At 38.8% G+C, this 27545-nt stretch overlaps 1 long non-coding RNA gene across 1 annotated transcript; it reads left to right on the top strand.

Annotated features, from left to right (window-relative positions):
- The first annotated feature begins 459 nt into the window (after nucleotides 1–459).
- On the top strand, nucleotides 460–27545 carry LOC125780651 (uncharacterized). The gene is made up of 3 exons (XR_007423922.1): nucleotides 460–717; nucleotides 26620–26799; nucleotides 27278–27545. It is a non-coding gene; the product is annotated as an uncharacterized LOC125780651 (long non-coding RNA).

Raw genomic sequence — 27545 nt, 5'->3', positions numbered from 1 at the left:
AACGTTAAAGATTTAACGTTTATTTCATTTACTGTGTATTATTGGTTATTCAATGTTTTCATTATTTTAGTAGTGTCTGTATCAAGGCATTGCTTGTGTATATTAATCGATTAATCAGAATAATCATATTAATAATTAATCCTATATATAATATTATGGATACATTGATAGCTAATATTAGCTAATCTCTAAACGTGAAGGTTGAATTGCGTGCATGTCAGCAGTGTGTGAAGCAGTGTGTGTGTGTGTGTGTGTGTGTGAAGCTGCATGTCAGCAGCAGCAGCGCATGGCTGGTTAATGATCTATCACTGATCTGGGATCATATGGACCCAAAAAAAGAAGGAAAAAAGAGAAACAGAAAGAAAAGTGTTGATGCGCGCGGAACCTTAATGAGCTTCAGCCTACAGAGTTTAGAGCGAGGCATAAAACCGGCGCGCGCGCGAACAGAGTGTGTGTGTGTGATGGAGAAGTGTGAAGGGCGCGCGACGGGACAGTCAGTGGCGTGTGTGTGTTGTGGATGTGTGTATACAGTGCGCGCGGTGAGGTGTTGGATATGGATGCGTGTGTTTGAAGTGTTGGAGATGTGTGAACAGTGTGTGTGTGTGTGTGTGTGTGTGTGTGTGTGTGTGTGTGTGTGTGTGTGTGTGTGTGTGTGTGTGTACGCTCTGATGTCTCCAGCATATTGTGGATGTAGGGGCTGGAGTCATGGATGTGAAGGTAAGTGTGTGTTACTGATCATCAGTGTGTATTCAGTTTGTGCAGAGAGTAAAGTATGTCTGTGTGTGTGTGTGTGTGTGTGGACGGTGGTCTTGAAAAGTGTGTGTAAAGTATCTGATAAAGGAGCAAGGCAGCATAAATGGTTTATAAATGGTAGAGCGAGCATCACTCTCTCTCTCTCTATCTCTATCTCTCTCTCTTTCTCTCTTTAGCTTTACCTCTACCTCTCTCTCTCTTTTCCAGTCTACTTAACTCTAAGGTACAGTCTGGGCCTTGATGATGAGCCGGTGCGTGTGTGTGTGTGTGTGTGTGTGTGAGAGAGAGAGAGAGAGAGAGAGAGAGAGAGAGAGAGAGAGAGAGAGAGAGACTGTAAAATGCTCTTAACCAACCAACCAACCAACCAATCGCATGGCCCAGTGTCTCAAACGCTTCATAGAATTAGAGAAAGAAAAAAGAAGAGAGAAGAGAGAGAGAGAGAGAGAGAGAGAGAGAGATAGTGTCGTGAGTGATGCTCGCTCTATCATTTATATATATAATTGTGAGTGTGCTGTGAAATAAATAAAGAGATATAATAAGCAATATAATGATAAGCAACATAATAATTATGCGTTAATTTCAACCGAACACAAACTTCACCGCCTTTAAATGAGATCAATTTGTAAATGAATACTTTTATCAATACATGATCAATATAGATGTAAGAGAGCACGAGACAATCTATAGATCGGTAGATAAAAGCATTAACTAGTCCTATTAAACGCCCCAATATATCAATCCCTTTTTTAAACACTACTACTAAATAATCGAATAATCGCCTTCTTAATGAGCAGCTCTACTGATTAATCGAGTCCTTCAAGAACGTTCTAATGATCAATTAGGTCATTATTAAACACTGGTAATAAGAAACAAAGTCATTAATAAATCGAACGAAATGAAATTAATTATCATCAACTAATTGTAATCATTGCTAATAATGATTCCACTACGTTAAAAACTCTATTAGTCGTCAGAGCGAACAAAACATAATCGACCACCTGCACACATTTTTCGAGTAAATTATTCAAATCACCGCGCGCCTCATTTTCTTTCGTTCTGGCTCGTGCATTCATAACTTCCTCACTTCCTAACTTTCCATAAACATCAAAAACGCACACATACCGGCGCAGGATCTCGTCCGCGTGCACTGCTGATGGACTACTGATTATCGGTTACGATTTATACTGACTATTAATGATGAATTAAATAATTATTGATCGATTAAAGAGAGGAATAAAATAAAACATCTAACCGCGCGCAGCTCAGAGAGAGAGAGAGAGGTAAGGGAGGGAACGATGAGGCGCTGAATGAGTGAGTATAGAGGGCCTCCATCCACCTTTCTATATATCCGTCCATGCCTCCATCCATCCATCTCTCTATCCATACATTTATCCCTTCTTCATCCATCTCTACATTCATACACTCATCCCTCCATCAATACACACAGCCCTTTCTCAATCTATCCATTATCTGTACATTATTATATCCATCCTTCCTTTCCTCTCTCCATCACATCCCTCCATCCATCCGCTGGTTTAAAGCTGAATACTTACCGAGCAGATCAGACATTCTTGTTTACTCAAAGCAGATCGATCTGCAGACTGACGCATGTATTATTAACACACACAGTGCACCCAGTCTTCGTGTGTGTGTGTGTGTGTGTGTGTGTGTGTGTGTGTGTGTGTGTGTAAAGTAAAGAGGAAGAGGAGCAAATGCACCTCACCAATATGAAAAAAGGAAATCGATAGAACAGGCGCACGCACAAGCACCACAAGCATCACAAGCATATATATATATATATATATATATATATATATATATATATATATATATATATATATATATATATATATATATATATATATATATACAGTTCTGGAAAAAAATAAGAGAGCACTTAAAAATTATGAGTTTCTTTATTTTAACAAATTGAAAAGCTCTGGAATATAATCAAGAGGAAGATGGATGATCACAAATCATCAAACCACTAAACTGAACTGCTTGAATTTTTGCACCAGGAGTAAAGCAGCATAAAGTTATCCAAAAGCAGTGTGTAAGACTGGTGGAGGAGAACATGATGCTAAGATGCATGATTTTAACTGTGATTAAAAAACAGGGTTATTCCACCAAATATTGATTTTTGAACTGTCTAAATGACAATATTTTTATTTGGAATTTGGAAGAAATTGTGTCCGTAGTTTATAGAATAAAACAACAATGTTAATTTTACTCAAACACATATCTATACATAGCAAAATCAGAGAAACTGATTCAGAAACCGAAGTGCTCACTTATTTGTTTCCAGAGCTGTATACATATATATGGTTTAAAAAAAATAAAGATCTAAGAGAAAAAGTGGGGGAATTAAAGCAGTTTATATTACACTGTGTAAACTGTGTAGACTGAAGGGTCAGCATAGAGGGAGAGAGTAAGAGAGAGGAAGAGAGAGAGAGGAAGGGAAAGAGAGAGAGGAAGAGAAAGAGAGAGAGAGAGAGTCTGAGTGGTCATTATTTGCTGGAGTGCAGCGTCCCTGCTGGACATATCAGGTAAAACTCCTGACTGAAGTAACGCACTGAATTGACTTGACTAAAACGTGAGGATCAGTTCAGAATGACTGTAATTTAATATAAAATATAACATGATACAATTCAATCAATCAGTTGAAGTGTACTAAAGAAAGAGACAATGGAAATTGGAGAAATTTGTTGTGTGAGAAAGTGATAGAGGTACAGAGAGAAAGTTACAGTTAAAGTGAGAGATCAAGAAAGAGAGAGATAATGAAAGAGAGAGTGTTAGATAGGGAAAAACAAATTGAATAAAAGATTGAAAAATAAAATATTAAGAAAAAGAGGGCAACTAACACAGGAGAAAAGGAGATAAAAAATAGATAAAGTAACTTACTTAAGTAAGAACCAAGTAGGGACTTTGGTGTGAGAGAAAGCGATAGAGCAAGAGAGAGAGAGAGAGAGAGAGAGAGAGAGAGAGAGAGAAGAGATAAAAATAGATAAAAACCGAGAGATAGAAAAAGTAACTTACTTTAGAAAGAACCAAGTAAGAACTTTGGTTTGAGAGAAAGTGATAGAGCAAGAGAGAGAGAGAAAGAGATAAAAATAGATAAAAACAGAGAGATAGATAATGAAACTTACTTTAGAAAGAACCAAGTAAGAATTTTGGTGTGAGAGAAAAAGAGGAAAAATAGATAGAAATAGACAAAAACAGGAAGATAGATTTAGTAAGAACTTTGGTGTGAGAGAAAGTGATAGAGCAAGAGAGAGAGAGAGAGAGAGAGAGAGAGAATATATAAAAATAGAATAAAAAAAACTGAAAGATAGATTAAAAAAGTTAGTAAAGCAGAAAATAAAAGAAGAGTCTGAGAGTTACCGAGATATAGAGAACTAAAAAAGATAAAAAAAAAATCATAGAGTGAAAAAAGTGAAAAAAAAAATATTTATAGAGAGTTAAAGTTAAAGCAATGAAAGAGAAAGTGTTAGATACATAAGGAGAGATAGAATAAAATAGAGAAAGAGGCAGAGAGGAAGAGAGAGGTTTATTTCGTGGGTTTTTCTCCTGCATCTGTTCTCGCGGACGTTCGGCTGTTTTCGCTCGGGCTGAAGCCGCAGATTCACATGCAGCAAGACATCAAAGTCCTGCAGCTAAAAAACCAGCAGCACCACATCTGAGCTCCTGCGGTCGACGCTAAACTAAACTGGGCAGCAGAGCTTTGTGTTTAGAGCTTTAAACACATGCAGCCCTGAACAAATGACTGGGAGAGAGTGAGAGTAACCAGTTACAGACCAGTAAACCATGGGAAATGTAGTGTAGACCAGTACACACCAGATAATCCCACACGGATACAACGTCACACCCTGTTAGCTCACATAGTAAAGAGGAAAAAGTTGGGAAAACTCAAAATTTCAAGGCAACTTCAATCAATTTTTTATTTTCAATATGAATAAAAATAAAAAACAACAATATTAAGTGATTAATTTAAAAATTCCCTTTATGTTTCTTTTAGTTGGCCTAATTTAAAGCAGCAGTCCGTATTATTTTATTGGGCGGAGCTTCTGGTCATGGTGAACATAAGGCTTGTGTTGTGTACAGTAGTAAAGTTGTAGTAAAGTGGTATTAGTGAATATAGTTACTCTGTATTGTAGTGTAGAGAAGTGGGCAGAGCTTCTTCTGGTCATGGTGAACATAAGGCTTGTGTTGTGTACAGTAGTAAAGTTGTAGTAAAGTGGTATTAGTGAATATAGTAACTCTGTATTGTAGTAGAGAAGTGGGCGGAGCTTCTTCTGGTCATGGTAAACATAAGGCTTGTGTTGTGTACAGTAGTAAAGTTGTAGTAAAGTGGTATTAGTGAATATAGTAACTCTGTATTGTATTAGAGAAGTGGGCGGAGCTTCTTCTGGTCATGGTGAACATAAGGCTTGTGTTGTGTACAGTAGTAAAGTTGTAGTAAAGTGGTATTAGTGAATATAGTAACTCTGTATTGTAGTAGAGAAGTGGGCGGAGCTTCTGGTTATGGTGAACATAAGGCTTGTGTTGTGTACAGTAGTAAATTTGTAGTAAAGTGGTATTAGTGAATACAGTAACTCTATATTGGACTAGAGAAGTGGGCGGAGCTTCTGGTCATGGTGAATACAGTATAAGGCTTGTGTTGTGTACAGTAGTAAAGTTGTAGTAAAGTGGTATTACTGAATATAGTGATTTTGTATTGTAGAAAAGTGGAAATCTGAAAAGGCTTTTCCCATACTGACTCATTTTTTCTGATTTGCGCTTGTGTTTATTTTATATCTAAATGCTGAGCTGTAGATAGAGGTGATGGATGTCTGTAGTTCAGCCAAGGCTCTGGTATCACGGCTCGTACATCACACAGTTCCTGAAGTCCTATCAGAGTCTGGACGTCTCCCTCACAGTACAGCATGTCTCTGCTGCCTTGCCTTTGTCTTCAGTGTCTACGTTAATGTCTGCTGGCTGATTAAGAACATGTTCTAGATCATTCCTGAAGAGTTCTTAACTCTAGACCGAAGACTGGTCTGGAGTACGGTGTGCTGGAGTGGGGCTGGATATAGAAATAGGGAGGATAGAGGAGGTGAGAGAGCTATAGAGAGAGAGAGAGGGATGAGAGAGAGGGATGGGTGAGAGAGGTATAGAGAGAGAGAGGGATGAGAGAGAGAGAGGTATATAGAGAGAGGGATGGGTGAGGGATGGGTGAGAGAGGTATAGAGAGAGGTATAGAGAGAGAGGGATGGGTGAGAGAGGTATAGAGAGAGAGGGATGAAAGAGAGAGGTATATAGAGACAGGGATGGGTGAGAGAGGTATATATATAGAGAGAGAGGTATAGAGAGAGAGGGACGGGTGAGAGAGGTGTCTGTATAGAGAAAGGGGTGAGTGAGAGAGGTATATAGAGAGAGAGGGATGAGAGAGAGAGAGGTATAGAGAGAGAGGGATGGGTGAGAGGTATAGAGAGAGAGAGGGATGGGTGAGAGAGGTATAGAGAGAGAGGGATGAAAGAGAGAGGTATATAGAGACAGGGATGGGTGAGAGAGGTATATATATAGAGAGAGAGGGATGGGTGAGAGAGGTATATATATAGAGAGATATATAGAGAGGTATAGAGAGAGAGGGATGGGTGAGAGAGGTGTCTGTATAGAGAAAGGGGTGAGAGAGAGGGATGAGAGAGAGAGGTATAGAGAGAGAGGGATGGGTAAGAGAGGTGTATAGAGAGAGAGAGGTATAGAGAGAGGTATAGAGAGAGAGAGGGATGGGTGAGAGAGGTGTCTGTATAGAGAAAGGGATGAGTGAGAGAGGTATATATAGAGAGAGGGATGAGAGAGAGAGGTATAGAGAGAGAGAGGGATGGGTGAGAGAGATGTGTAGAGAGAGAGGGATTGGTGGGAAAGGTATAGAGAGAGAGGGATAGGTGAGAGAGGTATATATAGAAAGAGGTATATATATAGAGAGGGATGGGTGAGAGAGGTTTATATATAGAGAGAGGGATGAGAGAGAGAGGTATATATAGCGAGAGGGATGGGTGAGAAAGGTTTATAGAGAGAGAGGGATTGGTGAGAAAGGTTTATAGAGAGAGAGGGGTGGGTGAAAGAGGTATATATAGATAGAAATATATAGAGAGGGATGTGTGAGAGAGGTATATAGAGAGAAAGGGATGAGAGAGAGAGGTATAGAGAGAGAGGTATAGAGAGAGAGTTATAGAGAGAGAGAGGGATGGGTGAGAGAGGTATAAATATATAGAGAGAGAGGGATAGGTGAGAGAGGTATAGAGAGAGAGGGATAAGTGAGAGAGATATAGAGAGAGGAATGGGTGAGAGAGGTATAGAGAGAGAGATATAGAGAGAGGAATGGGTGAGAGAGGTATATAGAGAGAGGGATGAGTGAGAGAGATATATAGCGAGAGGGATGGGTGAGAGAGGTTTATATATAGAGAGAGGTATAGAGGGAGAGAGGTATAAATGAGAGAGGTATAGAGAGAGGTATATATAGAGAGAGAATAGCTGTTCTAAATCATTAATCTTGCTGGGATGTGTGTCAGGGTATAAAGCGGTGGTTGAGCTGGTGTTGCAAGGTGGTATATATAGAGAGAGAGGGATGGGTGAGAGAGGTATAGAGAGAGAGAGGGAGAGAGGTATAGAGAGACAGATGTATATATAGAGAATAGCTGTTGTAAATCATTAATCTTGCTGGGATGTGTGTCAGGGTATAAAGCGGTGGTTGAGCTGGTGTTGCGAGGCGGTATATAGAGAGAGAGGGATGAGAGACAAGTATATATAGAGAGAGGGAGAGGTGTAGAGAGAGAGAGGGAGAGAGGTATAGAGAAAGAGGTGTAGAGAACAGCTGTTGTAAATCATTAATCTTGCTGGGATGTGTGTCAGGGTATAAAGCGGTGGTTGAGCTGGTGTTGCGAGGCGGTATAGAGAGAGAGAGGGATGAGTGAGAGAGGTATAGAGAGCGACAGGGAGAGAGGTATAGAGAGAGAGGTGTATATATAGAGAATAGCTGTTGTAAATCATTAATCTTGCTGGGATGTGTGTCAGGGTATAAAGCGGTGGTTGAGCTGGTGTTGCGAGGCGGTATATAGAGAGAGAGGGATGAGAGACAGGTATATATATAGAGAGGGAGAGGTGTAGAGAGAGAGAGGGAGAGAGGTATAGAGAAAGAGGTGTATATATAGAGAATAGCTGTTGTAAATCATTAATCTTGCTGGGATGTGTGTCAGGGTATAAAGCGGTGGTCGAGCTGGTGTTGCGAGGTGGTATAGAGAGAGAGGGATGAGTGAGAGAGGTGTAGAGAGAGAGAGGGAGAGAGGTATAGAGAAAGAGGTGTATATATAGAGAATAGCTGTTGTAAATCATTAATCTTGCTGGGATGTGTGTCAGGGTATAAAGCGGTGGTTGAGCTGGTGTTGCGAGGCGGTATATAGAAAGAGAGGGATGAGAGACAGGTATACTGTATATATAGAGAGGGAGAGGTGTAGAGAGAGAGAGGGAGAGAGGTATAGAGAAAGAGGTGTATATATAGAGAGTAGCTGTTGTAAATCATTAATCTTGCTGGGATGTGTGTCAGGGTATAAAGCGGTGGTTGAGCTGGTGTTGCGAGGCGGTGACCCGGTGCCGATTGCTGGAGAAAAGCCGCCGGTCTTTAATAGACTTTTGCTGATCCGACACTTGTTTGCTGGGCGACACAAAGGGCCAATCGCTGCTCCTGACAGCGGCCCGCAGCCGCAGGCTCCACGCCGGCCCGGTGATGAATGACTCTGACTGGAGGGGGGGTCCGGGGGGGTCCTGAGTAGGGGGATCCTGGGTGGGGTGAGGGGTGGGGATGTTTGGAGGAGTTCTGAGGAGCGATTGTGGATGAAAGAGGAACATAAATAAACTTTTTTTAATCTAAATTTTACACAAACTCCCTCCAGGTCAGGCATATTTTACAAATTCTACTTCTTTAGATTTTAGTTTACAATAAATAAAGTTTATAACAATAAAAAAAAAAAAACGATTCTCAGTGCAAAACTAAACAAAACAGGTGTGGATTTATAGGTCAATATGCTATCATTTAATATATTAAATAGTACATATATTAGTTAATAATGATTAAATGTTGAGAAATAAAAGATGAAAGTAAGTTTAAGAGCTCTGCTGCAAGACTTGTTGAACATAAAGGGTTGTTTTTTTTAATATAGTGACTCAATTTATTCATTAAACAATTCTTTATTAGTTAGTTAGTAAGTAGACATTATATTTTAATTATAGTTTGATAATAAATATAAATATTAAAATATAATTAATAATTAAAGACTAAAATAATAATATAAATAAATGATAAAATAATAATTACTTCCTCAAAGTACACAGACAAAAAAACATGTTTAAATAATATTTAAATAATGATGGGAAATACAATTTAAATATTTTAAGCATTTAGGTATTCAGTAACAAAACAAATGCATTCAACAAATCAAGTAAATAATAGGTAAATATAAGACATTTACTGCACATGTTTTTTTTTTAATCAATATAACAAATATATTGTCAGGAATTAAATATTAAACGTTATATATTTTTTTTCTATACAAGAAAAAACTTGCTTAAATATTTAAATAATCATTTATATATTGTGTTTCTATTTTACCCTAATAATATATTTAACTATTTAAATATTATTTTTTAAAATACATTTTTGTTTAAAAGTTATAAAATGATAGTACAATTCTTAAATAAAAACTTGCTTTAATAACTTACTCAAATATTTATATTTTGTATAATATTTTATCTAACTAGTTACATTTTTCTCATAATATTTTTTAATTATGTTATAAATACATGCTTTTTGAGAGGCTTTTATGGTGAATTAAATCTGAATTAAAATCATATGGGGAAACAGAAAGCAGGAAAACTCTAGATTCCCCTTAAAAGAAAATCTAACCAAAACTAATGGGTACGAATCTCTCTTCTGTTTACGATCAGTTTTAATCAGGACTGCTGTGTTATATACTGTAGCTTCATCGTAACAGAAAATAACACACACACACACACACACACAGTCTGTACAGTAAGGCATATTTTACAGTGAACTCGTAAACACACATGCTGTACAGAGAGATGATGTAATTTAAGCGTGACTCTGCTGCAGACGCTCAGACGCTCTCAGTCTTTGATCTCTACAGGGGAGGAAGACTCTGCTATCTTTCTTTCTTTTCTGTCTTTATTTCATATCTGTTTCCATATCTGTTTGATTGCTGTGCAGCTGCTACACCCCCCCCCACCCACCCCCCCCCACACACACACACCAACCATGCAGACACTCTCCAGAACTCTAAAACCAAAACCTGGAGAAAATTTAAGAAAAAAAGTTAAAAGTCATCCAGACTATAAAGGAACACATAAGGAATCATGTAGTAACTTAAAAGTGTTAACTTGTGGTTTCTGAGGCTGGTAACTCTGATAAACTTATCCTTTACAACAGAGAAAACTCCTGCTCTTCCTTTCCTGAGACGATGCTGATGAGTGCCAGTTCCATCATAATGTTTTTGATGGTCTTTGCGATAGTTGCCACAATCTGGATTAGAGCAATACTCAAATATTCACTATTCACTGTATACCTGTAACTCTACCTCTTCACTACTTTACTTTAACTGATGCTTTCAAACACTTTATTAAGAGACAAGAAATTCAAGTAATTAACTCTTGATGAGTTCAGCACAGCTGTTAACTGAAAGCCTGAATTCCAGGTGACTCTACCTCGTAAAGCTGACTGAGAAAATGTTAATAGATGCCAAGTTATCATCTAAGCAAGAGGTGCTACATAAATATAAAACATATTCTGGGTTGTTTAACACGTTTTTGTTTACTTAATAATCCCATATGTTTTATAATATTCATAGTTTGGACGATTTTAGTATTAATTTTCAATGAATTTAAGGTGTGTCCAAACTTTTGACTGATATTGTGATATGCGTTCACTCCAGCCCTCGCTGTCTTTGTAACACACACACACCACACACACTGAGTACTGTTGAACAGAATGGCCCAGAGGAGTGTGTGTGTGTGTGTGTGTGTGTGTGTGTGTGTGTGTGTGTGTGTGTGTGTGTGTGTATGTGTGTGTGTCTGTGTGTGTCAGTAAATGCTCACGTTTGCAATCTGTTGTAACACCAGTGACACCATTATAATACAGATATTACATATATACACACAGGGAGAACAGAGCAGTGTGTGTGTGTGAGAGTGAGATGAGACTGTCTAGACTTCACTGCTTTGATGTTGCTGAGTACAAGTGGCAACAGACCAGCTGTAATATGGAAAATAAATAGTATGACAGTATATAATACACTGTCTGTCTAAACAGTTGTAGACACCTTTTCAAGTTTAAGTTGAAACCATTGCTGACACAGATGTGCAAATGCACACAAACTCATAGTTTGTCTAGTCCTGGTAGTAGAGAAGTACTATCAATAGAATAGGAATCTCTGGAGCAGATGCCTGATATCAGGTGTGAGCTATAAAGGGGTATAAACCCCCTTATTGATCTGTTGAGCAGTGGAAGAACTGGGTTCTCTGGAATGATGATGGAGCTCCATCCAGCACTTCTGAATAGGATGAGTTGGGGATAAGATGGGGTGATGATCATCCAATATGGTGATCTCAGAGCAATGCTGTGTTCTAAATCTACTGGACAAAAGCTGGATAAACTATTTTTTTCTAAACACTTGATTTCAGAAGAATTACTTCTGTGTGATGGGAGGGGTTATGCATTATAGCTGGACTGGTTGGGTGGGGATCTGTGTTGGTTCTGAGGTGTGTGGGATGGATGGGGCTGTGATGTTTGAGGGGTGTGGCTGTGTGTTGTTAGATGGTGGGATGTGTGATGAGTGGGGTTGTGCTCTTGGGGGGTGTGACTATGTTGTGTGGGGTCTTTCTGCATGGGGTGTGGCTGTAGTATATGGGGTGGGGCTGTGGGTTAGAAGGGTGTGGTTGTGTTGTTTGAGAGCTGTGGCTTTAGTATTTTGGTTGGGTCTGTGGTATATGGGTATATGGGTTGGGTCTGTTCTGTATGGGGTGTGGCTGTGTTGTTTAATGGGTGTGGCTGTAGTATATGGGGTGGGGTTGTGGGTTTTGCTAATATGTTTGATAGGTGTGGCTGTGGGATTTGGAGTGTGGATTTAGTATATGGATTGGGTCTGCCCTGTATGGGCTGTGGCTTTAGTATATGGGGTGGGGCTGTTTTCTAAGGGGTGTGGCTTTGGTGTATGGGTTGGTGCTGTTCTCTATGGGGTGTGGCTGTGTTGTTTAAGGGGTTTCGCTGTGGTAAATAGGGGGCTGCTGTTCTATATGGGGTGTGGCTGTGTTGTTTGAGGGGTGTCGCTGTGGTATATGGGGTGTGGATGTTTTATATGGGGTGTGGCTGTTTGTCGGAGCTGTTCTTGATGGGGTGTGGATGTTTTGTTTAAGGGGTGTGGCCGTGGTATATGGGGCGTGGCTGTGTTGTTTGAGGGGTGTCGCTGTGGTATATGGGGTGTGGCTGTGTTGTTTGAGGGGTGTCGCTGTGGTATATGGGGTGTGGGTGTTTTATATGGGGTGTGGCTGTTTGTCGAAGCTGTTCTTGATGGGGTGTGGATGTTTTGTTTAAGGGGTGTGGCCGTGGTATATGGGGTGTGGCTGTGTTGTTTGAGGGGTGTGGCCATGGTATATGGGGTGTGGCTGTGTTGTTTGAGGGGTGTGGCCGTGGTATATGGGGTGTGGCTGTGTTGTTTGAGGGGTGTCGCTGTGGTGTATGGGGTGTGGGTGTTTTATATGGGGTGTGGCTGTTTGTCGAAGCTGTTCTCTATGGGGTGTGGATGTTTTGTTTAAGGGGTGTGGCCGTGGTATATGGGGTGTGGCTGTGTTGTTTGAGGGGTATCGCTGTGGTATATGGGGTGTGGATGTTTTATATGGGGTGTGGCTGTTTGTCGAAGCTGTTCTTGACGGGGTGTGGATGTTTTGTTTAAGGGGTGTGGCCGTGGTATATGGGGTTTGGCTCTGGGTTAGAAGAGTGTTATGGTGTTTGATGGTTGTGGCTGTAGTATAGGGGGTGTGGCTGTGGGTTAGCAGTGTGTTATAGTGTTTGTGGGCTGTGTGTGTGTTGTGCAGTGTTGGAGTGTATGATTGGTGGATTTGTGCTCTTGTTGGGGGCGAACAAGTTCACTAGTTTTAGAGGTGTAAATATGATGTGTGCACGAGTTATTAATAGTAATGCTGTTTCTGTAAATCACAGTTTTGCGTGTATCTCTGTATTATTATTATTTGTTTATCTCACAGTAAACTGCTGTGGCAATAATGTAACTTATAACATTTGTCCCAATGAAGCCCGGCTGAACTGAGCTGAACTGTGGGAGGCTATGGGAGAGAGATAGTGGGGGGTTACTGGTACAGGAATAAGGCCGGTATATAAATCTACTGGGGAATTGGGGGGTGCAGAGATGAAATATGTTCCCCGGGATGTAGAGCAATGTGAAAAACTCACAAACGCCAAGGGATAACAAATCTCTTCTGCTAAATAAACACACAGCTCCGTACCAACCATCCATCTGGGATATGAATCGCAACAAAGACGCATCCATACCACCCCCACCCGGCCCCAACACGCGCTCGCCCCCACCCGCGCCTCCGCCTCCACTCATTCCTTATGGTTATGTATTCGTCTGTTTGTGTGTGTGTTTGTTGAGCCAAATTGGAAGAAAGTGCTAGTTGGGGCTGTGGGAGATGTTTATTGGTTTTACAGATGAAATGTGATTTTTCTTGCCCTTAAATGGTTTTGTCGGCCTGCCTGTAGGTGTGTGTGTGAGTGGGTGGAAATGTGTGTGTGAGGTGTTCTAAGTAATGGCCTCTCAAATGGGAATTGATAATCAAATATCACCACTCAGTTCGGAAAAGTCTCGCACATGGATCAGATTAAATAAGGCGAAATGAAAAAGATGAAAGATTTGGCCGGCAGCGATGCATCACACACACACTGTGAGCTCAGAGTGCATTCATCTCACCGCCATTAAACACGGACTGCATTAAGGGGCTATATCACAGAGAAAGAGGGATAGAGAGAGAGAGAGAGAGGGAAAGAGAGAGAATAACGATACTTTAAAAGCCCCTTTTTCCTTTTGATATTATTTACGTAAAGGGTCTCAAATAAAAGCCCTTGGTCATGATCATTACCGCCTACTGCACTGCACTGCACTGCGCTATCAGGGCGGCATGTTGGCTTAGTGATTAGCATGTTTAGCATGCTTTCCAGTGCTGAGGGTCTTGGGTTCAAGTCCCTACACTGTAAAGCCATATGTTGTTTGAACTTAAATGATTTAAGTCTGTTTTACATAAAATTGGATATTTCTAAACAAAACTCAACTATTTAGAGTTAGTTGAACATTTGTGAGCACATATACTGTGTTATTCAAACTGAGATCTTTGAGTTAAACCAACTTATAATAACTGAGTTTAGTCTGTTGCCATTAACAGCTTCTTTTCCATTGGCTTCTGTCACAATCTATTTGCATACTGGGTGTGTCCAACAGTTTCTGACTGACACTCACCATCAGTGTAGTGATATCATAGTGATTCCCCCTGGGCTACCTTACAAATAAATCAACTTCCCCTTTAGTTGTAATAACTTGATGTTTTAATTCATGCTGACTCAAGTTTTCATTCCCAATTACTTAAAAAAAACGAGTAAACCGGATGCCTTAAAAAAGTTAAGTAAACTCAACTTATCCGTTCTTACAGCATAACAAAACAAAAAAAAAGTTAAATAAACTTCCTTTTTAGTTGTAATAACTTGATGTTCTAAGTTATACTAACTTAAGTTTTCATTACCCATTACTTAACGTTTTTAAGGCAACCGATTTCCTTAAATTTTTTAAGTAAATTCAACTTATCCAGGCTTACAGTGCATTTTTCTCCAAGGACTTTCCTCTCGCAGTCCAAAAACATGGAGATAAATAATAAATACTTTAGAAAAAGAAAATAATAAAAAATTGGGTACTATAAATTGTTCTAGTGTGTATATATACTGTATTGAATACTTGAATGTGTGTGATACTGTATGACACTCGGACCTGGGTCAATGCAGTAGTTCTTCAGGTGGACAGTGGGTTCCGGTTGAGAGTAGGCTGTGTGTGATTGGCTGCCACTTCTAACGGGTGTTTGTGTGTGTAGATGAGTGGGTTTGATTGGTTTTCAAGGCGCTATAAAATTGTAATTTCATTCATTCACAAACGATTTGCATTCTACTTTCCAGTTACGTTTTTGTTGCTAAGGTGTTGCTAAGATTTTTTTCTAGGGTGGTTGTATGGGTAAGTTGCTAGGTGTACTCAAATGTGTTTTTTTTTTCAGGTGGTTGCTGAGGTATAAGTGTTGTAGGTGTTGTTTGCTTGCTATAGGTTCCGCTAGCTGGTTATTAAGCTAATATGTTGGTAAATATAATTTTGCTAAGTAGTGTCTAAGGGCTTGCTAGGTGGTTGCTAAGGTGTTGCAAGGTTGTTGCTTTGGGGGGTTGATAAGGTGTTAATTTTATTTGTTATGGTACAGTCCAGAAGCGAAAGCGAGAGAAAAGGAGAAGAGATAGAGATAGATAGACTAAAATACACTATATGAACAAAAGTGTTGGGACTTCTGCTTATCCATTGGTTCTTTCAAGGAAATTAAGGGTATTATAAAGGGCTTATCCTGCTTTTTTTAGAGTAACTTTCTCTACTTTTGAGTACAACTGTGAGAATTTGATATAGTTCATCCACAAGACCTACTATTAGTAAGGTTATGATGTTGAACTGCCAAATTATATATCTCATAAAAGTATTGGATGGGGCTCCATAATTCCAGAGAACAGTTCCCTTGGTCCACAGCTCAATACTGGGGGTTTATATAATTCTATATCCTACACCATTATATGGCATTATATATGTTTAGGCCCATAGATTTCCTTTTATTTATCTGCTCTATAGAGTCATTTTCTATCGTTGATACTACTTTTCTACAGAAACTAGACAGAACAAAGTCTAAAGCCACAGACTAAAAACACTTTCCTTAGTAGGAGTGACCACTAACATTTGGACATATAGCGCACTGGTTAGAAAGTAGATTAAACCAAGCCAGAGCAATCACACACACATTTAACCACCCTGTTATCTGTTCATTAACTCATTAACACTGATATTGGTGGGATTTCTGGGAAATGGACCTCCAGCAGTGTCGGTTTATCAGTGGGAGTTGAGTGCATTAGACCAGTTACAGCTCGGGCTGCACTCAGACTGATCCCTGCTGATCCCGCCCCCCCACAGCACTTAATAATCCCCCCTTTAACACACACAGAGGGGCTGCACTCGCTTTGTGTTGTATTTGTTGCTGGTGTTTATCTAACAGACTCTCGCGTAACGCTCTCTCTCGCTTCTCTCTTTCTCTCACTGTTAGTTTTTTATTTATTTTTTTTGCTCAGGGCTTTTCAGGCCGCCTAATTGGGTCCGGCGGAGGCCTGAATGGTGTGGTGAGGATGAGCATTAGGCCCGTTTGTTTGTAAACAGTTGATGTATGGTGGGCCTGAGCCGCGGTGATGAATGCTTTTTAAAAACTTCCTCCCTTTTATCAATCGCCCAACCCAACCATGAATCACTGCCAGCGCCGCCCGCGGGCACATACATTAAATAACCCCGCCTTATCTTCCTCTACTCTTCTTATTTAACACTTTTACTCTTACTTGTCTCTGTTTCTCTCATTCTTTTTCCATTTACAGCTCTGGAAATATAAGTAACCGCTTAAAAATTATGAGTTTCTTTGATTTAAGCAAGTTGAAAACCTCTGGAATATAATCAAGAGGAAGATGGATGATCACAAGGCATCAAACCCCAAGCTGAACTGTTTAAAAGCAGTGTGTAAGACTGGTGGAGGAGAACATGCCAACTGTGAACAAAAGCCAGGGTTATTCTACCAAATATTGATTTCTGAACTCTTAAAACTTTATGAATATAAAAGAATATGTATTTTTTCTTTGCATTATTAGAGGTCTGAAAGCTTTTAATCTTTTTTGTTATTTCAGCCATTTTTCATTTTCTGTAAATAAATGCTTGAAATTACAATATTTTTATTTGGAATTTATTTTTATTTTTAAATGTTAATTTTACTCAAACATAAACCTATAAATAGCAAAATCAGAGAAACTGATTTTTACTGGTGTTTTTGTGGTGTGTACATGTGTGTGTGAGAAAGAGAGAGAGACAGAAAGAGATAAAGAGAGAGATAGAGAGAGAGAGAGAGAGAGAGAGAGAGAGAGAGAGAGAGAGAAGATTTATCATGGTGATGAGACAGTGTGTAAACTCTATGTCTGTAATTACTGGGGATACATCAAACTGTAAGATAGATGGAAACCACACACACACACACACACACACACACACACACACTCCACACACACACTCCACACAAACACAAACATCACACACTCTATCTATCTATCCATCTATCTGAATCATTTTATTGATTCATTCATTCATTTAAACACAGTTTAAGTCCCTATCTGGACAGGATTAGTTTCTCAGGGGGTAAATTCTGGGGTAATTTTCTCTTTTATTGGGTGTTTTTATCCTCTGTGATTTTATTCCCGTCCAGAACGATCATGTACGTGTTTTTTTAATCTCAGACGTCCTCTGATAAATAAATTACAGGCTGAATTATTTACTGTTTTTCTCTGAACTCCTCCAGTGGTCCTCCAGTAATTTTAGTCCCGTCCAGACTCACATCTCTGAGTTTCGTCTCCTCTCGTTTAATAAAACAGCTATTTGTCCACTGCCGCGCACCGTAATTACACTTTGGGCGCACGTTTCCACGGAGATCCATGTTAAAAACACAACAGCGAGTGGAAACGGAGGAGCTACTGCACCCCGCGATGTCACGTGACCGACAAAAAAGCCTAAAAACTCACTGATCCTTATGTTTTTTCAATTGCAGTCCAGATGCAGGAGATTTATCACTGAGTAGAAGTGTGAAATATAGATTTTTTTATTTAAATTATATAGAGTAAATTATATAGAGTACCACTTTAAAATAAGACTACCTTTATAAAGGGTTTATAAATGGTTTACAATTAGTTTATTAATGGTTACTAATTAGGTTGTAAATGCCTTAAAAATCATTAATAATCAGTTATAACACATACATAGAAAGGAAAACAATGACCTGTTGTTTGCCAAATAGTGAACCCACAGCCATCTATATTGTTGCCCTTTCTTATTATGTGTTATAACTGATTATTAATGATTATTAAGGCATTTACAACCTAATTAGTAACCATTAATAAACTAATTGTAAACCATTTATAAACTCTTTATAAAGGTAGTCTTATTTTAAAGTGGTAGCGAGTAATCTAAGCAAAAAAATAGACAAACATATATCTACACACTGTATATACACTCTTAAAGGGCTCTAGGTATGGAGTAACCACACACACACACACACACACACTTTGAGTCGGAGTGTATGGTTGGGTGGCTCATCGATGAAAGGTGAGGGAATTGGTTTCACTTGGCTGCTTCACACACTTCACCTGGTACAAAAGAAACCACACAGCAGCAGCTCTCCCAGCACCACACACACACACACACACACACTCTCTAACACACACACAGATATACAACTTTTATATACCCTTTGTTTATAAAAGTCTCTTAAAAAGTGTGTTATTACACATTTATTATGAATAATATCTGTTGAAATATATTAGAAGGACAAGCAGCAGTTCAGAATAGAATCATATATACATGAAATAACACATTATATAACTTATATTTGTATAATATATATATATATATATATATATATATATATATATATATATATATATATATATATATATACCTTAATCTTATTACATGTATAATCATATAATAGAGAATATGCTGTTATAACTATAGGGATATGCTTGCATTTTCAAAAGCAGTAATCACATACAATATATACATTCATAACTTGTACACTCTAAAAAACAGAGGTACAATATGAGTACTTTTTTGTACTCAAAGGTACACTCTTCATAATTGTACTCTCAAAAGTACAATACTGGTCTTTACAGGGTCAGATTTGTTCCCTCTGAAGTACAAAGTCTTTTCTAACAGCAATAAGTACAAATTTGTACCATTTAACCAACCAAAAGGTACATTCCGTATACTGCATCACTGTAATAATAAAAAATATATATTTTAATTATACATTTTTTTTATTTCAAAGCAAGACAATTTTGGATCATCAAGTTCCTGACACATATTCAGTTGATGATAATGTTTATAATCTTTATAATCTTTACTGGCATAAAAACCATGGGTACAAAAAAGGACTTTCACTGAAAGGTACTTTTTTGTACCTAAATATAAGGTACAGCCCCAGCGACAAGCTTTGTACTCTTTTAGGTACAAATCTGTACTTATTTTTCTTAGTGTGTACATATTTAGTCGTTACATTGTTATTGGACTTTTGATTGTTATTGTGTAATTACCTAGCTATTACAAATCTTAAAAAAGCATGAAAATATGTCCAAAAGACAAAAATCAGGTAAAATTTAAAACATTTCACTTTACTTTTCTACTTTTACCAAATCAAAAACCTCTGGAATACAATCAAGAGGAAGACGGATGGTCACAAACCATCAAACCACCAAACTGAACTGCTTGAAGTTATCCAAAAGCAGTGTGTAAGACTGGTGGAGGAGAACATGATGCCAAGATGCATAAAAACTGTGATAAAAAACCACCAGGATTATTCCACCAAACATTGATTTCTGAACTTTTAAAACTTTATGAATATGAATTTGTTTTCTTTGGGGTATTCTTGTGTACCCGCCTGAAACAGACCTAAAGTTTACAATTTAAACTTTAAAAAAAGCTGCAATTAAATAAGATTAATCCATTTATAATGTGTATGACTAAATAGTGAGTCATTACATAGTTATTGGACTTTTGATTATTATTGTGTAATTACATAGCTATTACAGATAAAAAAAATAAAGCATACAATTATGTTTAAGACCAAAATCAGGTGAGATTTTATTATTTTTTGCTTTACTTTTCTATTATGTTACACCAGTTACAACTGATTGCATAAAGTTATCCAAAAGCAGTGTGCAAGACTGGTGGAGGAGAACATGATGCCAAGATGCACCAAATATTGGTTTCTGAATTCTTAAAACTTTATAAATATTAATTAACAACATACAAAAACCGCAATTAAATAAGACTAATCAATTTATAACTCGTATGACTACATCTTTAGTCATTACATTTTTGTTGCACTTTTGATTGCTATAGTGTAATTACATAGTTATTACAGATTAAATAAGCATAAAATATGGGCAAAAGATCAAAATCAGGTGAGATTTCTTTTTTGCTTTATTTTTCTACTAGGCTACACCAGTTATACATTTTCAGCCATATACTGGTGGGAATATTGGTGGGAATACTGGTGGGAATACTGGTGGGAATACTGATGGGAATACCCTCTCAGTCTGTCTGTGGTGTGAAGTTTTTGGCCAGTTTTACTCTACAGGATTTGGAATGACTCCAGTCTTGTCCAGTTTTGACCATGTCCTACAGCCATTATATATATGTAGGTACAAATGTGTGTGTGTGTGTGTGTGTGTGTGTGTGTGAACAATCGGAGGTAAATACGTGAGAGACAGCCCATTTGTTTTGGGCTGGTGGTGATGCATTGTTGTGCAGCGAGCAGCACATTTTTACTGGTGCCGGAGAGAGCCTGTGAGTAATGTACACCTCACCACTGTCCACTCCACCTGCTATTTATATTACCCTCACTACTACCATCCCTCTATCCCTCCCTCTTTCTCTCTCTCTCTCTCTCTCTCACGCTATCTCTCTCTAACTCTCTATCTCTCCCTAACTCTCTATCTCTCTCTAACTCTCTCCCTTGATCTCACTTTCTATCTATCTGTCTGTCTGTCTATCTATCTATCTATCTATCTATCTATCTATCTATCTATCTATCTATCTATCTATCTATCTATCTATCAGACTGACCACACAGAGGATGTGTTCACTCTGCCCTGCTGCTGCCAACTGTCTGATGTCTATCTCTCAAACTCCACCCATTTCCCCACATCCCACTCTCTCTCTCTAATTCTCTCTCTTTCTCTCTCTTTCTCTCTCTCTCTCTCTCTCTCTCTCTCTTTCTCTCACACACACCCACACATTATAGATAGAAGGAAAGTTGAGAGTAGATATAGAAGCAAGACAGAGAGTGAAAGAGTGAGAGAGACAAAGAAAACGATGGGAAATATGATACAGGAACATAGAGACAGGAATAATCAAGTTTTAGAAAGAGAAAAGAAAAGAGAAGAGAGACAGAAGAGATGATCAGAAAGAGAAACAGGTGAAACGATAAGAATGGGAGTAAGAGAGACAGAGAGAAAAAAATAAGAAAAGAAAAGAAAAGAAAGAGAGACAGGCAAAGATAAAGAGTGAGCACTGAGGAGCGAGAGCAGAAGAAAGAAGAAAAAGAGACAAGAAGCAGCAGGGAAAATGAAGGGAAAGAGAGGAGAAAGAAGAGAGACAGATTTGAAGTAAACATAAAGGAAAGAGAGATAGAGGCAGAGATAGAGACCTAAAGTAAGCATGGGAAAAAGAGAGAAAAAGCGAGAGAGGTGAAGGAGAAATAGAGCAAGAGAGCTTCAGTAAGCATGGGGAATAAATAAGAAAGGGAGAAACAAGGGAGGGAAAGAGAGGAGAAATATTAGAGAGATGCAAAAGAAAACATAAGGGAAGGAGAGATAAAGAAAGAGATATAGATAGAGATAGAGAGAGAAAGAGCGAGAGAGAGACTACAGTAATAAGAGGGAAGAAAGAGAGAAAGAGCGAGAGAGAGACTACAGTAATAAGAGGGGGAGGAAAGAGAGAAAGAGCGAGAGAGGTGGAGGAGAAAGGGCAAGAGAGCTTCAGTAAGCATGGGGAATAAATAAGAAAGGGAGGAACAAGGGAGAGAAAGAGAAGGAGGATAAAAGATGAGCAGAAAGAGACACGTATTAAGTGTGGGGAAAAAAGGAAAGAGACGAGAAAAAAGAAAAGGGGAAAAAAGACCAAAAGAAAGCCTGAGAAATGTGTTAGAGAGAGAAAGAGAGATGAAGAGTGAACACTAAGAAGAGAGCAGAAGAAAGAAAAAGAGAGGGAGATAGAGAGGAGAAAGAAGAGAGACAGATGTTAAGCAAACGTGGGGAGGGAGAGAGCACGAATGCATGAAAAATTGAGAGGGAGAGAGAATGAGTAAGTGTGAGAAAATGAGAGAGAGAGAGATAGAGAGAGAGAGAGAGAGAGAGAGAGAGAGAGCACTAAAGTAAGCACTGGAAAAGAAAGTGAGAAAGAGAGACAGACAGACAGACAGACAGAGAGATAAAGAGTGAGAAGGAGTGAGAATAAGTGTGGGAGAGTAAGTGTGGGAAAACGAGAGAGAGAGAGAGAGAGAGAGAGAGAGAGAGAGAGAGAAGAAGGAAAAGAAGACAAAGAGACATGAAGCAACATGGAAAAAGAGAGGGAGAGAGGAGAAAGGAGAGAGACTGATGTAAAGTAAAAATTAGAAAAAGAGAGATAGAGAAAGAAACAGAGGTGGAGAGAGCGAGAGAGGTGAAGGAGAAATAGGGCAAGAGAGCTTGAGTAAGCATGAGGAATAAATAAGAAAGGAAAGAAAAAGGGAGAGAGAGAAAGAGAATAAAATATGAGCAGAAAGAGACACATATTAAGAGTGTGGAGACCAAAAGAATCCATGGGAAATGTGTGAGAGAAAGAGAGAGAGAGAGAGAGAGAGAGAGAGAGAGAATGAGAGAGAGAGGTAGAGAGCGAGAGAGGAAAGAGAGAGAGAAAAAGTGAGCACTGAGAAAAAAAGAGAGCAGAAGAAAGGGGACAGAGACATAAAGATACATGGGGAAAAGAGGAAGAGATAGAGAGGAGAAAAAAGAGAGACAGATGTAAAGCAATGGTGAGGAGGGAGAGAATACGAAGGCTTGAAAAAAAGAGAAGGAGTGAGAATGAGTAAGTGAGGGAAAACGAGATATAGAGAGAGACAAGCAGAGAGAGAGAAATCTAAAGTAAGCACTGGAAAAGAAAAGGAGAGAGAGAGAGACAGAGAGAGATAAAAAGTGAGCACTAAGGAGAAAGAGAGCAGAAGAAAGAGGACAGAGAGACATAAAGATACATGGGAAAAAGAGAGGGAGAGATAGAGAGGAGAAAAAAGAGAAATGGATGTAAAGCAAAAGTGAGGAGGGAGAGAGAATGAGTAAGTGTGGGAAAACGAGAGAGAAAGAGAGAGAGAGAGAGAGAGAGAGAGAGAGAGTATGTATGTACAGTAATGGGAGGGGGGGTTAAACAGAGGACAGATGCAAATCCAGGTTTGTTGAGCTGGAGTCGGTACAGGCCGCTACGCTAACTGATGATTCACTAAAGCTGCTAAATTTACCCTCCTGCGGGCCCCGGGGACCACGCCGCTTTGCATGCCTTTAATTCAGCGCAGGCTCCGAGACGGGCAGCTATAATGGGGGCCTCTTTATTCTTTATCTGGGAGACAGTGCAGGGCTGGTTGAGTTATGGACTCGCCTCGTTAGCAGTTAGCGATGCTTCGCTTACGGGTTACTTTGCTAAGAGCTGTAAAGGCTTGGTCATCACAGGGCTATTTTAGGCCCTATCTATAGGCGAGCCATCAATCGTGCACCATACAACTTGATTTAGGGCATGTCGGTGTGTCTTTGCTATCATAATGACGGGAAAAGTATGCTTTGCTCAACTTGAAATGTGCAAAATGCATGTACTAATTCTCTTAATTAATCATGGGTGTGTTTTGTTTTGGGTGTAATGTGAAATAAACCAATTAGTGTGTTTCCTTGCCTTTAATTCCCTTTAAGGGTCAGGTGAGCTCTGACTTTGGCAGATTGCTATTTTAACAACGCAGCTACCTGGACGTGTCCAATTGTCTGACTGTTGACATCTATCTAGGTTGTATTCAGTCAGTGGAGCACCTGTGTTTTTCATTGCCAAGATAGCAATACACCAGAAATGTACCTGAACTCACCTCACTTCCAGTCCACCACACCCATCAGTGTAGATATATATCTGCTGCTATTTAACCTACAGGTGTAGGTGTAGGTGATACAAATCCCTTTCTTTCTGCAGTAAAATAAGTTATTTATATTCTAAAACTTGGAAAAATCTTCACTCTCTACTCTTAAAACTCTTAAAAATTCCAGATCAGTTTTAAGAGGCATCAACCCCAAATTCTGTATGATTGAAAATAGACATAAAAACTGGAAAATATTGAATTTAAAATGTAAAACGTTCAAGAAAGCACCAATTTTTATATTAATTTTATTTTTATTCATTATATTTTAACAGTTAAAGATTTATTTTCTCTTCAAAATATTTTCTATTACAATTACAATTAAGATTTTCAGTAATGTTTCTTATCAAACATGACACTTTTATTTGTAATGCTTGAAGAGAAATCCTTAAGGTATAGCCATGTAGTATCAGGTAGAAATTTGACAAAAATGCTGGCATGTTAAGGGGTTAAACAATGCAAGTGTAAAGCGTGAAAATAGACTGTTGGTGGGGTGTAAAATAGCAATGAGCATTGTCACATATTGCCAATAGAATAGGACTCTCTAGAATGGATAAACATGGATGAACGTATACCAGGTGTGGGCTGTAAAGGGGTATAGAGTCCCCAAATTGAAAACCTCTAAATTATAATCAAAAGGAAGATGGCTGATCACAAGCCATCAAACCAAACTGAACTGATTGAATTTTTGCACCAGGAGTAAAGCAGCATAAAGTTATCCAAAAGCAGTGTGTAAGACTGGTGGTGGAGGAGAACAAGATGCCAAGATGCATAAAACTGTGATTAAAAAACAGGGTTATTCCACCAAATAGTAAAATCAGAGAAACTGATTCAGAAACTGAAGTGCTCTCTTAATTTTTAGATATATATTATTTCTGGGATGTGGGAAACCTTTGTTCACTGCTCACTAAATTCCTCACCTGTAGATCACTACACGCTCCATGCTCCTCACAGCCTTTACACTCCACTGCTATTTCCATCCCTCTGGTTGACCTCCCCCTCTCTGACAGCAGTGGTCCGGTCTGGTAGCAGCGATCCATCTCTGTCACCACACTAAAATGATAAGGCCAATTAAATGAGAGGGGTAATTTGCCCTTGAGTCCCCACAGACGGCGGCCATGAACAGAAATGGAAGAAAGGAAAGAAACTGGGGAGGAGGTTAGACCTGCTGAGAGGTTGAGGCTGTAGATGTGACCAGGATATCACTTCAGTTCTTTTTGTCTTTTGGTACAAATGCCCTCTTTCATGATGACTGTTGTAACATTATAAATAACATTATATCAATTCTAAGTTCTAAAGCTTCGAGATTTACAAGAATTTCCCAGTTTCAGAGTTTAAAATTAAGATTATCTAAGACCATCTAACTGACTTAAGCATGAGCTTCTCAAGGGCAAACCACTGAGAAGAACCAATAACTAAAAGAAGAGTCTCTCTAAAATCAACAGGAACAATACCTGAAAGAAACCCATGGTCAAAATAAGACATAACATCAGTGAAAACACTGGAATTATCATAGACTGAAACTCCGTAAGACCATAAGGAGAAAGTTCTGAAATGAACTATGATTCAATAGGAGAAACTCTCTAAAAGAACGATGAAGAACTCTTAATGAGACTGATATTGCCAATGAAAGCTAAAAAAGCTTGGTCACCATGTGTGAACTGCTATAATACATGATATGAAAGCACTGTGGATGACTCCTAATCTTGTAGTGAGAAAAGTGTTGTGACTGGAAGTTAGTATTTACCATCGACACTAACCAGGACTCAACAACTACTGAAAAAATCAGAGTAATAAAAGTCAAAGGCCAAAAGTATTTGGGGACATTTGGGAAACCAGGACTCAAAAAAAAAAATAAAAAAAATAAAAAAATAAACCATTACTTAAAATAAAACTCACTAAGAAGAACAAGAACCCAAAATAAGAAACTGTAGAAGAGTAAGTTGAAGAACCACTGAGTAGAATCAGAGAATCAGAAAGAGAAACTCTCATAAAGCATGACTAAAAGCTACTGTTCTACTGTAGAAACAGCATTCAGACTATAGAATTCACACTATAGAATTTAGCCCTGATATTCAAGTTGCAGGCTGTTTGTTGAGGATTGTCAATAAAACTCAAAAAAGAGTGAAAGTCTTTAAGAGCATTTGAAATTTCATTTCATTTAAAATGAAAACTGCCTAAAAAAACATGTAAAATAAACCATTACTAACCATTATTCACTAAGAGCACAAACAGAAACAACCAAGAAGAAGCAAGACCCAAAATAAGAAATTCTAGAAGAGTAAGTTAAAGAACCACTGAGTAGAAGCAAGAATCGGAAGAAGAAACTCTCTTAAATTGCATAATCAAGAGCTACTGATCTACTGTAGTAGATAGAAGAACTTAGCCCTGATCTTCAATTTACAGGCTGTTTATTGGGGATTGTCAAAATTGTAAAAAATTGTAAATGAAAAATCCACTAAGAGTACAAAAGAGAAACAACCAAGAGGGACCAAGACCCAAAATAAGAAACTGTAGAAGAGTAAGATGGTTTCAAAAATGGTTTCAAAAACACCACTTTTCCTTAAAGAGTAAAAAGCTTGAGTTGATGCTCCAACTTATACAAAACACTTTCAGTCAATCAGATTTTAGTGGTTAGTAATTTGTTGCAGTCAGTTCAACTGGTTGTAAGAGTTGTAAGAGTCTCTGTCTCTCTCTCTCTCTCTCTCTCTCTCTCTCTCTCTCTCTCTCTCTCTGCAGTGAAGCTGTCAGATCTGGACTGTGATTCATGGCCTGTACTGCTGGCCTGCTGGGTGGCTCTTTAGAGGCTGGAGAATGGGACCCATGAGGGGCCGGGGTGTACTCTGAGTCAGGACTGAACCAAGAGTGACGTTCTGGAAGATTGGGAAAGCTCGATAGTGGAGATTTCTGAGGAGGCTGGTGAGTAAATCAGTTATCTACTGTATCTACTGTAAGTTAGAAAGTTGTGAAAGAACAGAACCAATAGCTACAGGTGACTGCATCTTGTTTCACTAGCACTTTTGGTTTTCTGCTCTGGGGTCTTGGGTTCAAGTCCCTATATGAGTGAAGTTTACATATTTTCCCAAGGTCTGAGTGAGTTACCTACTCCCGGGACTCTGGCCATCAAATTTGCCTGATGCCTAATGGTTTATGACTTCAACTCTTTTTGTATTTGCCCACAAATACCTTATTTTTAAGACGTTATGAACAAAATCTTAAAAATATTGTCTATAATTGCAAACTCTACAATCTAAATCTTCCTTAAAAGGAGAGTCTCTCTAAAATCAACAAGAATAACACCTGAAACAAACCAACAGTAAAAAAAAAGGAAGACATGAGTCAATAATTCAACACAACTTTGCCATAACCATCGACTCTCTCTCTCTCACCGACAAAGGTTGCTAGGAACCTGGGTGTTCTGGTTGATGACCAGCTTCTCTTCACGCACCATGTGGCCTCAGTTGCTCGATCCTGCCGCTTTGCGCTTTACAACATCGGAAAAATTCGACCGTTTTTGACACAACAGGCCACCCAACTCCTGGTACAAGCAGTCGTCATCTCACGCCTCGACTACTGCAATGCCCTGCTAACTGGCCTCGCGGCCTGTGTAGTAAAACCACTACAGATGATTCAGAATGCAGCAGCACGTCTGGTCTTCAACCAGC

This window comes from Astyanax mexicanus, chromosome 13 (genome assembly GCF_023375975.1).
Source record: "Astyanax mexicanus isolate ESR-SI-001 chromosome 13, AstMex3_surface, whole genome shotgun sequence".
Lineage (NCBI taxonomy): Eukaryota > Metazoa > Chordata > Actinopteri > Characiformes > Acestrorhamphidae > Astyanax > Astyanax mexicanus.
This window is presented reverse-complemented; position numbering and strand designations above follow the sequence as displayed.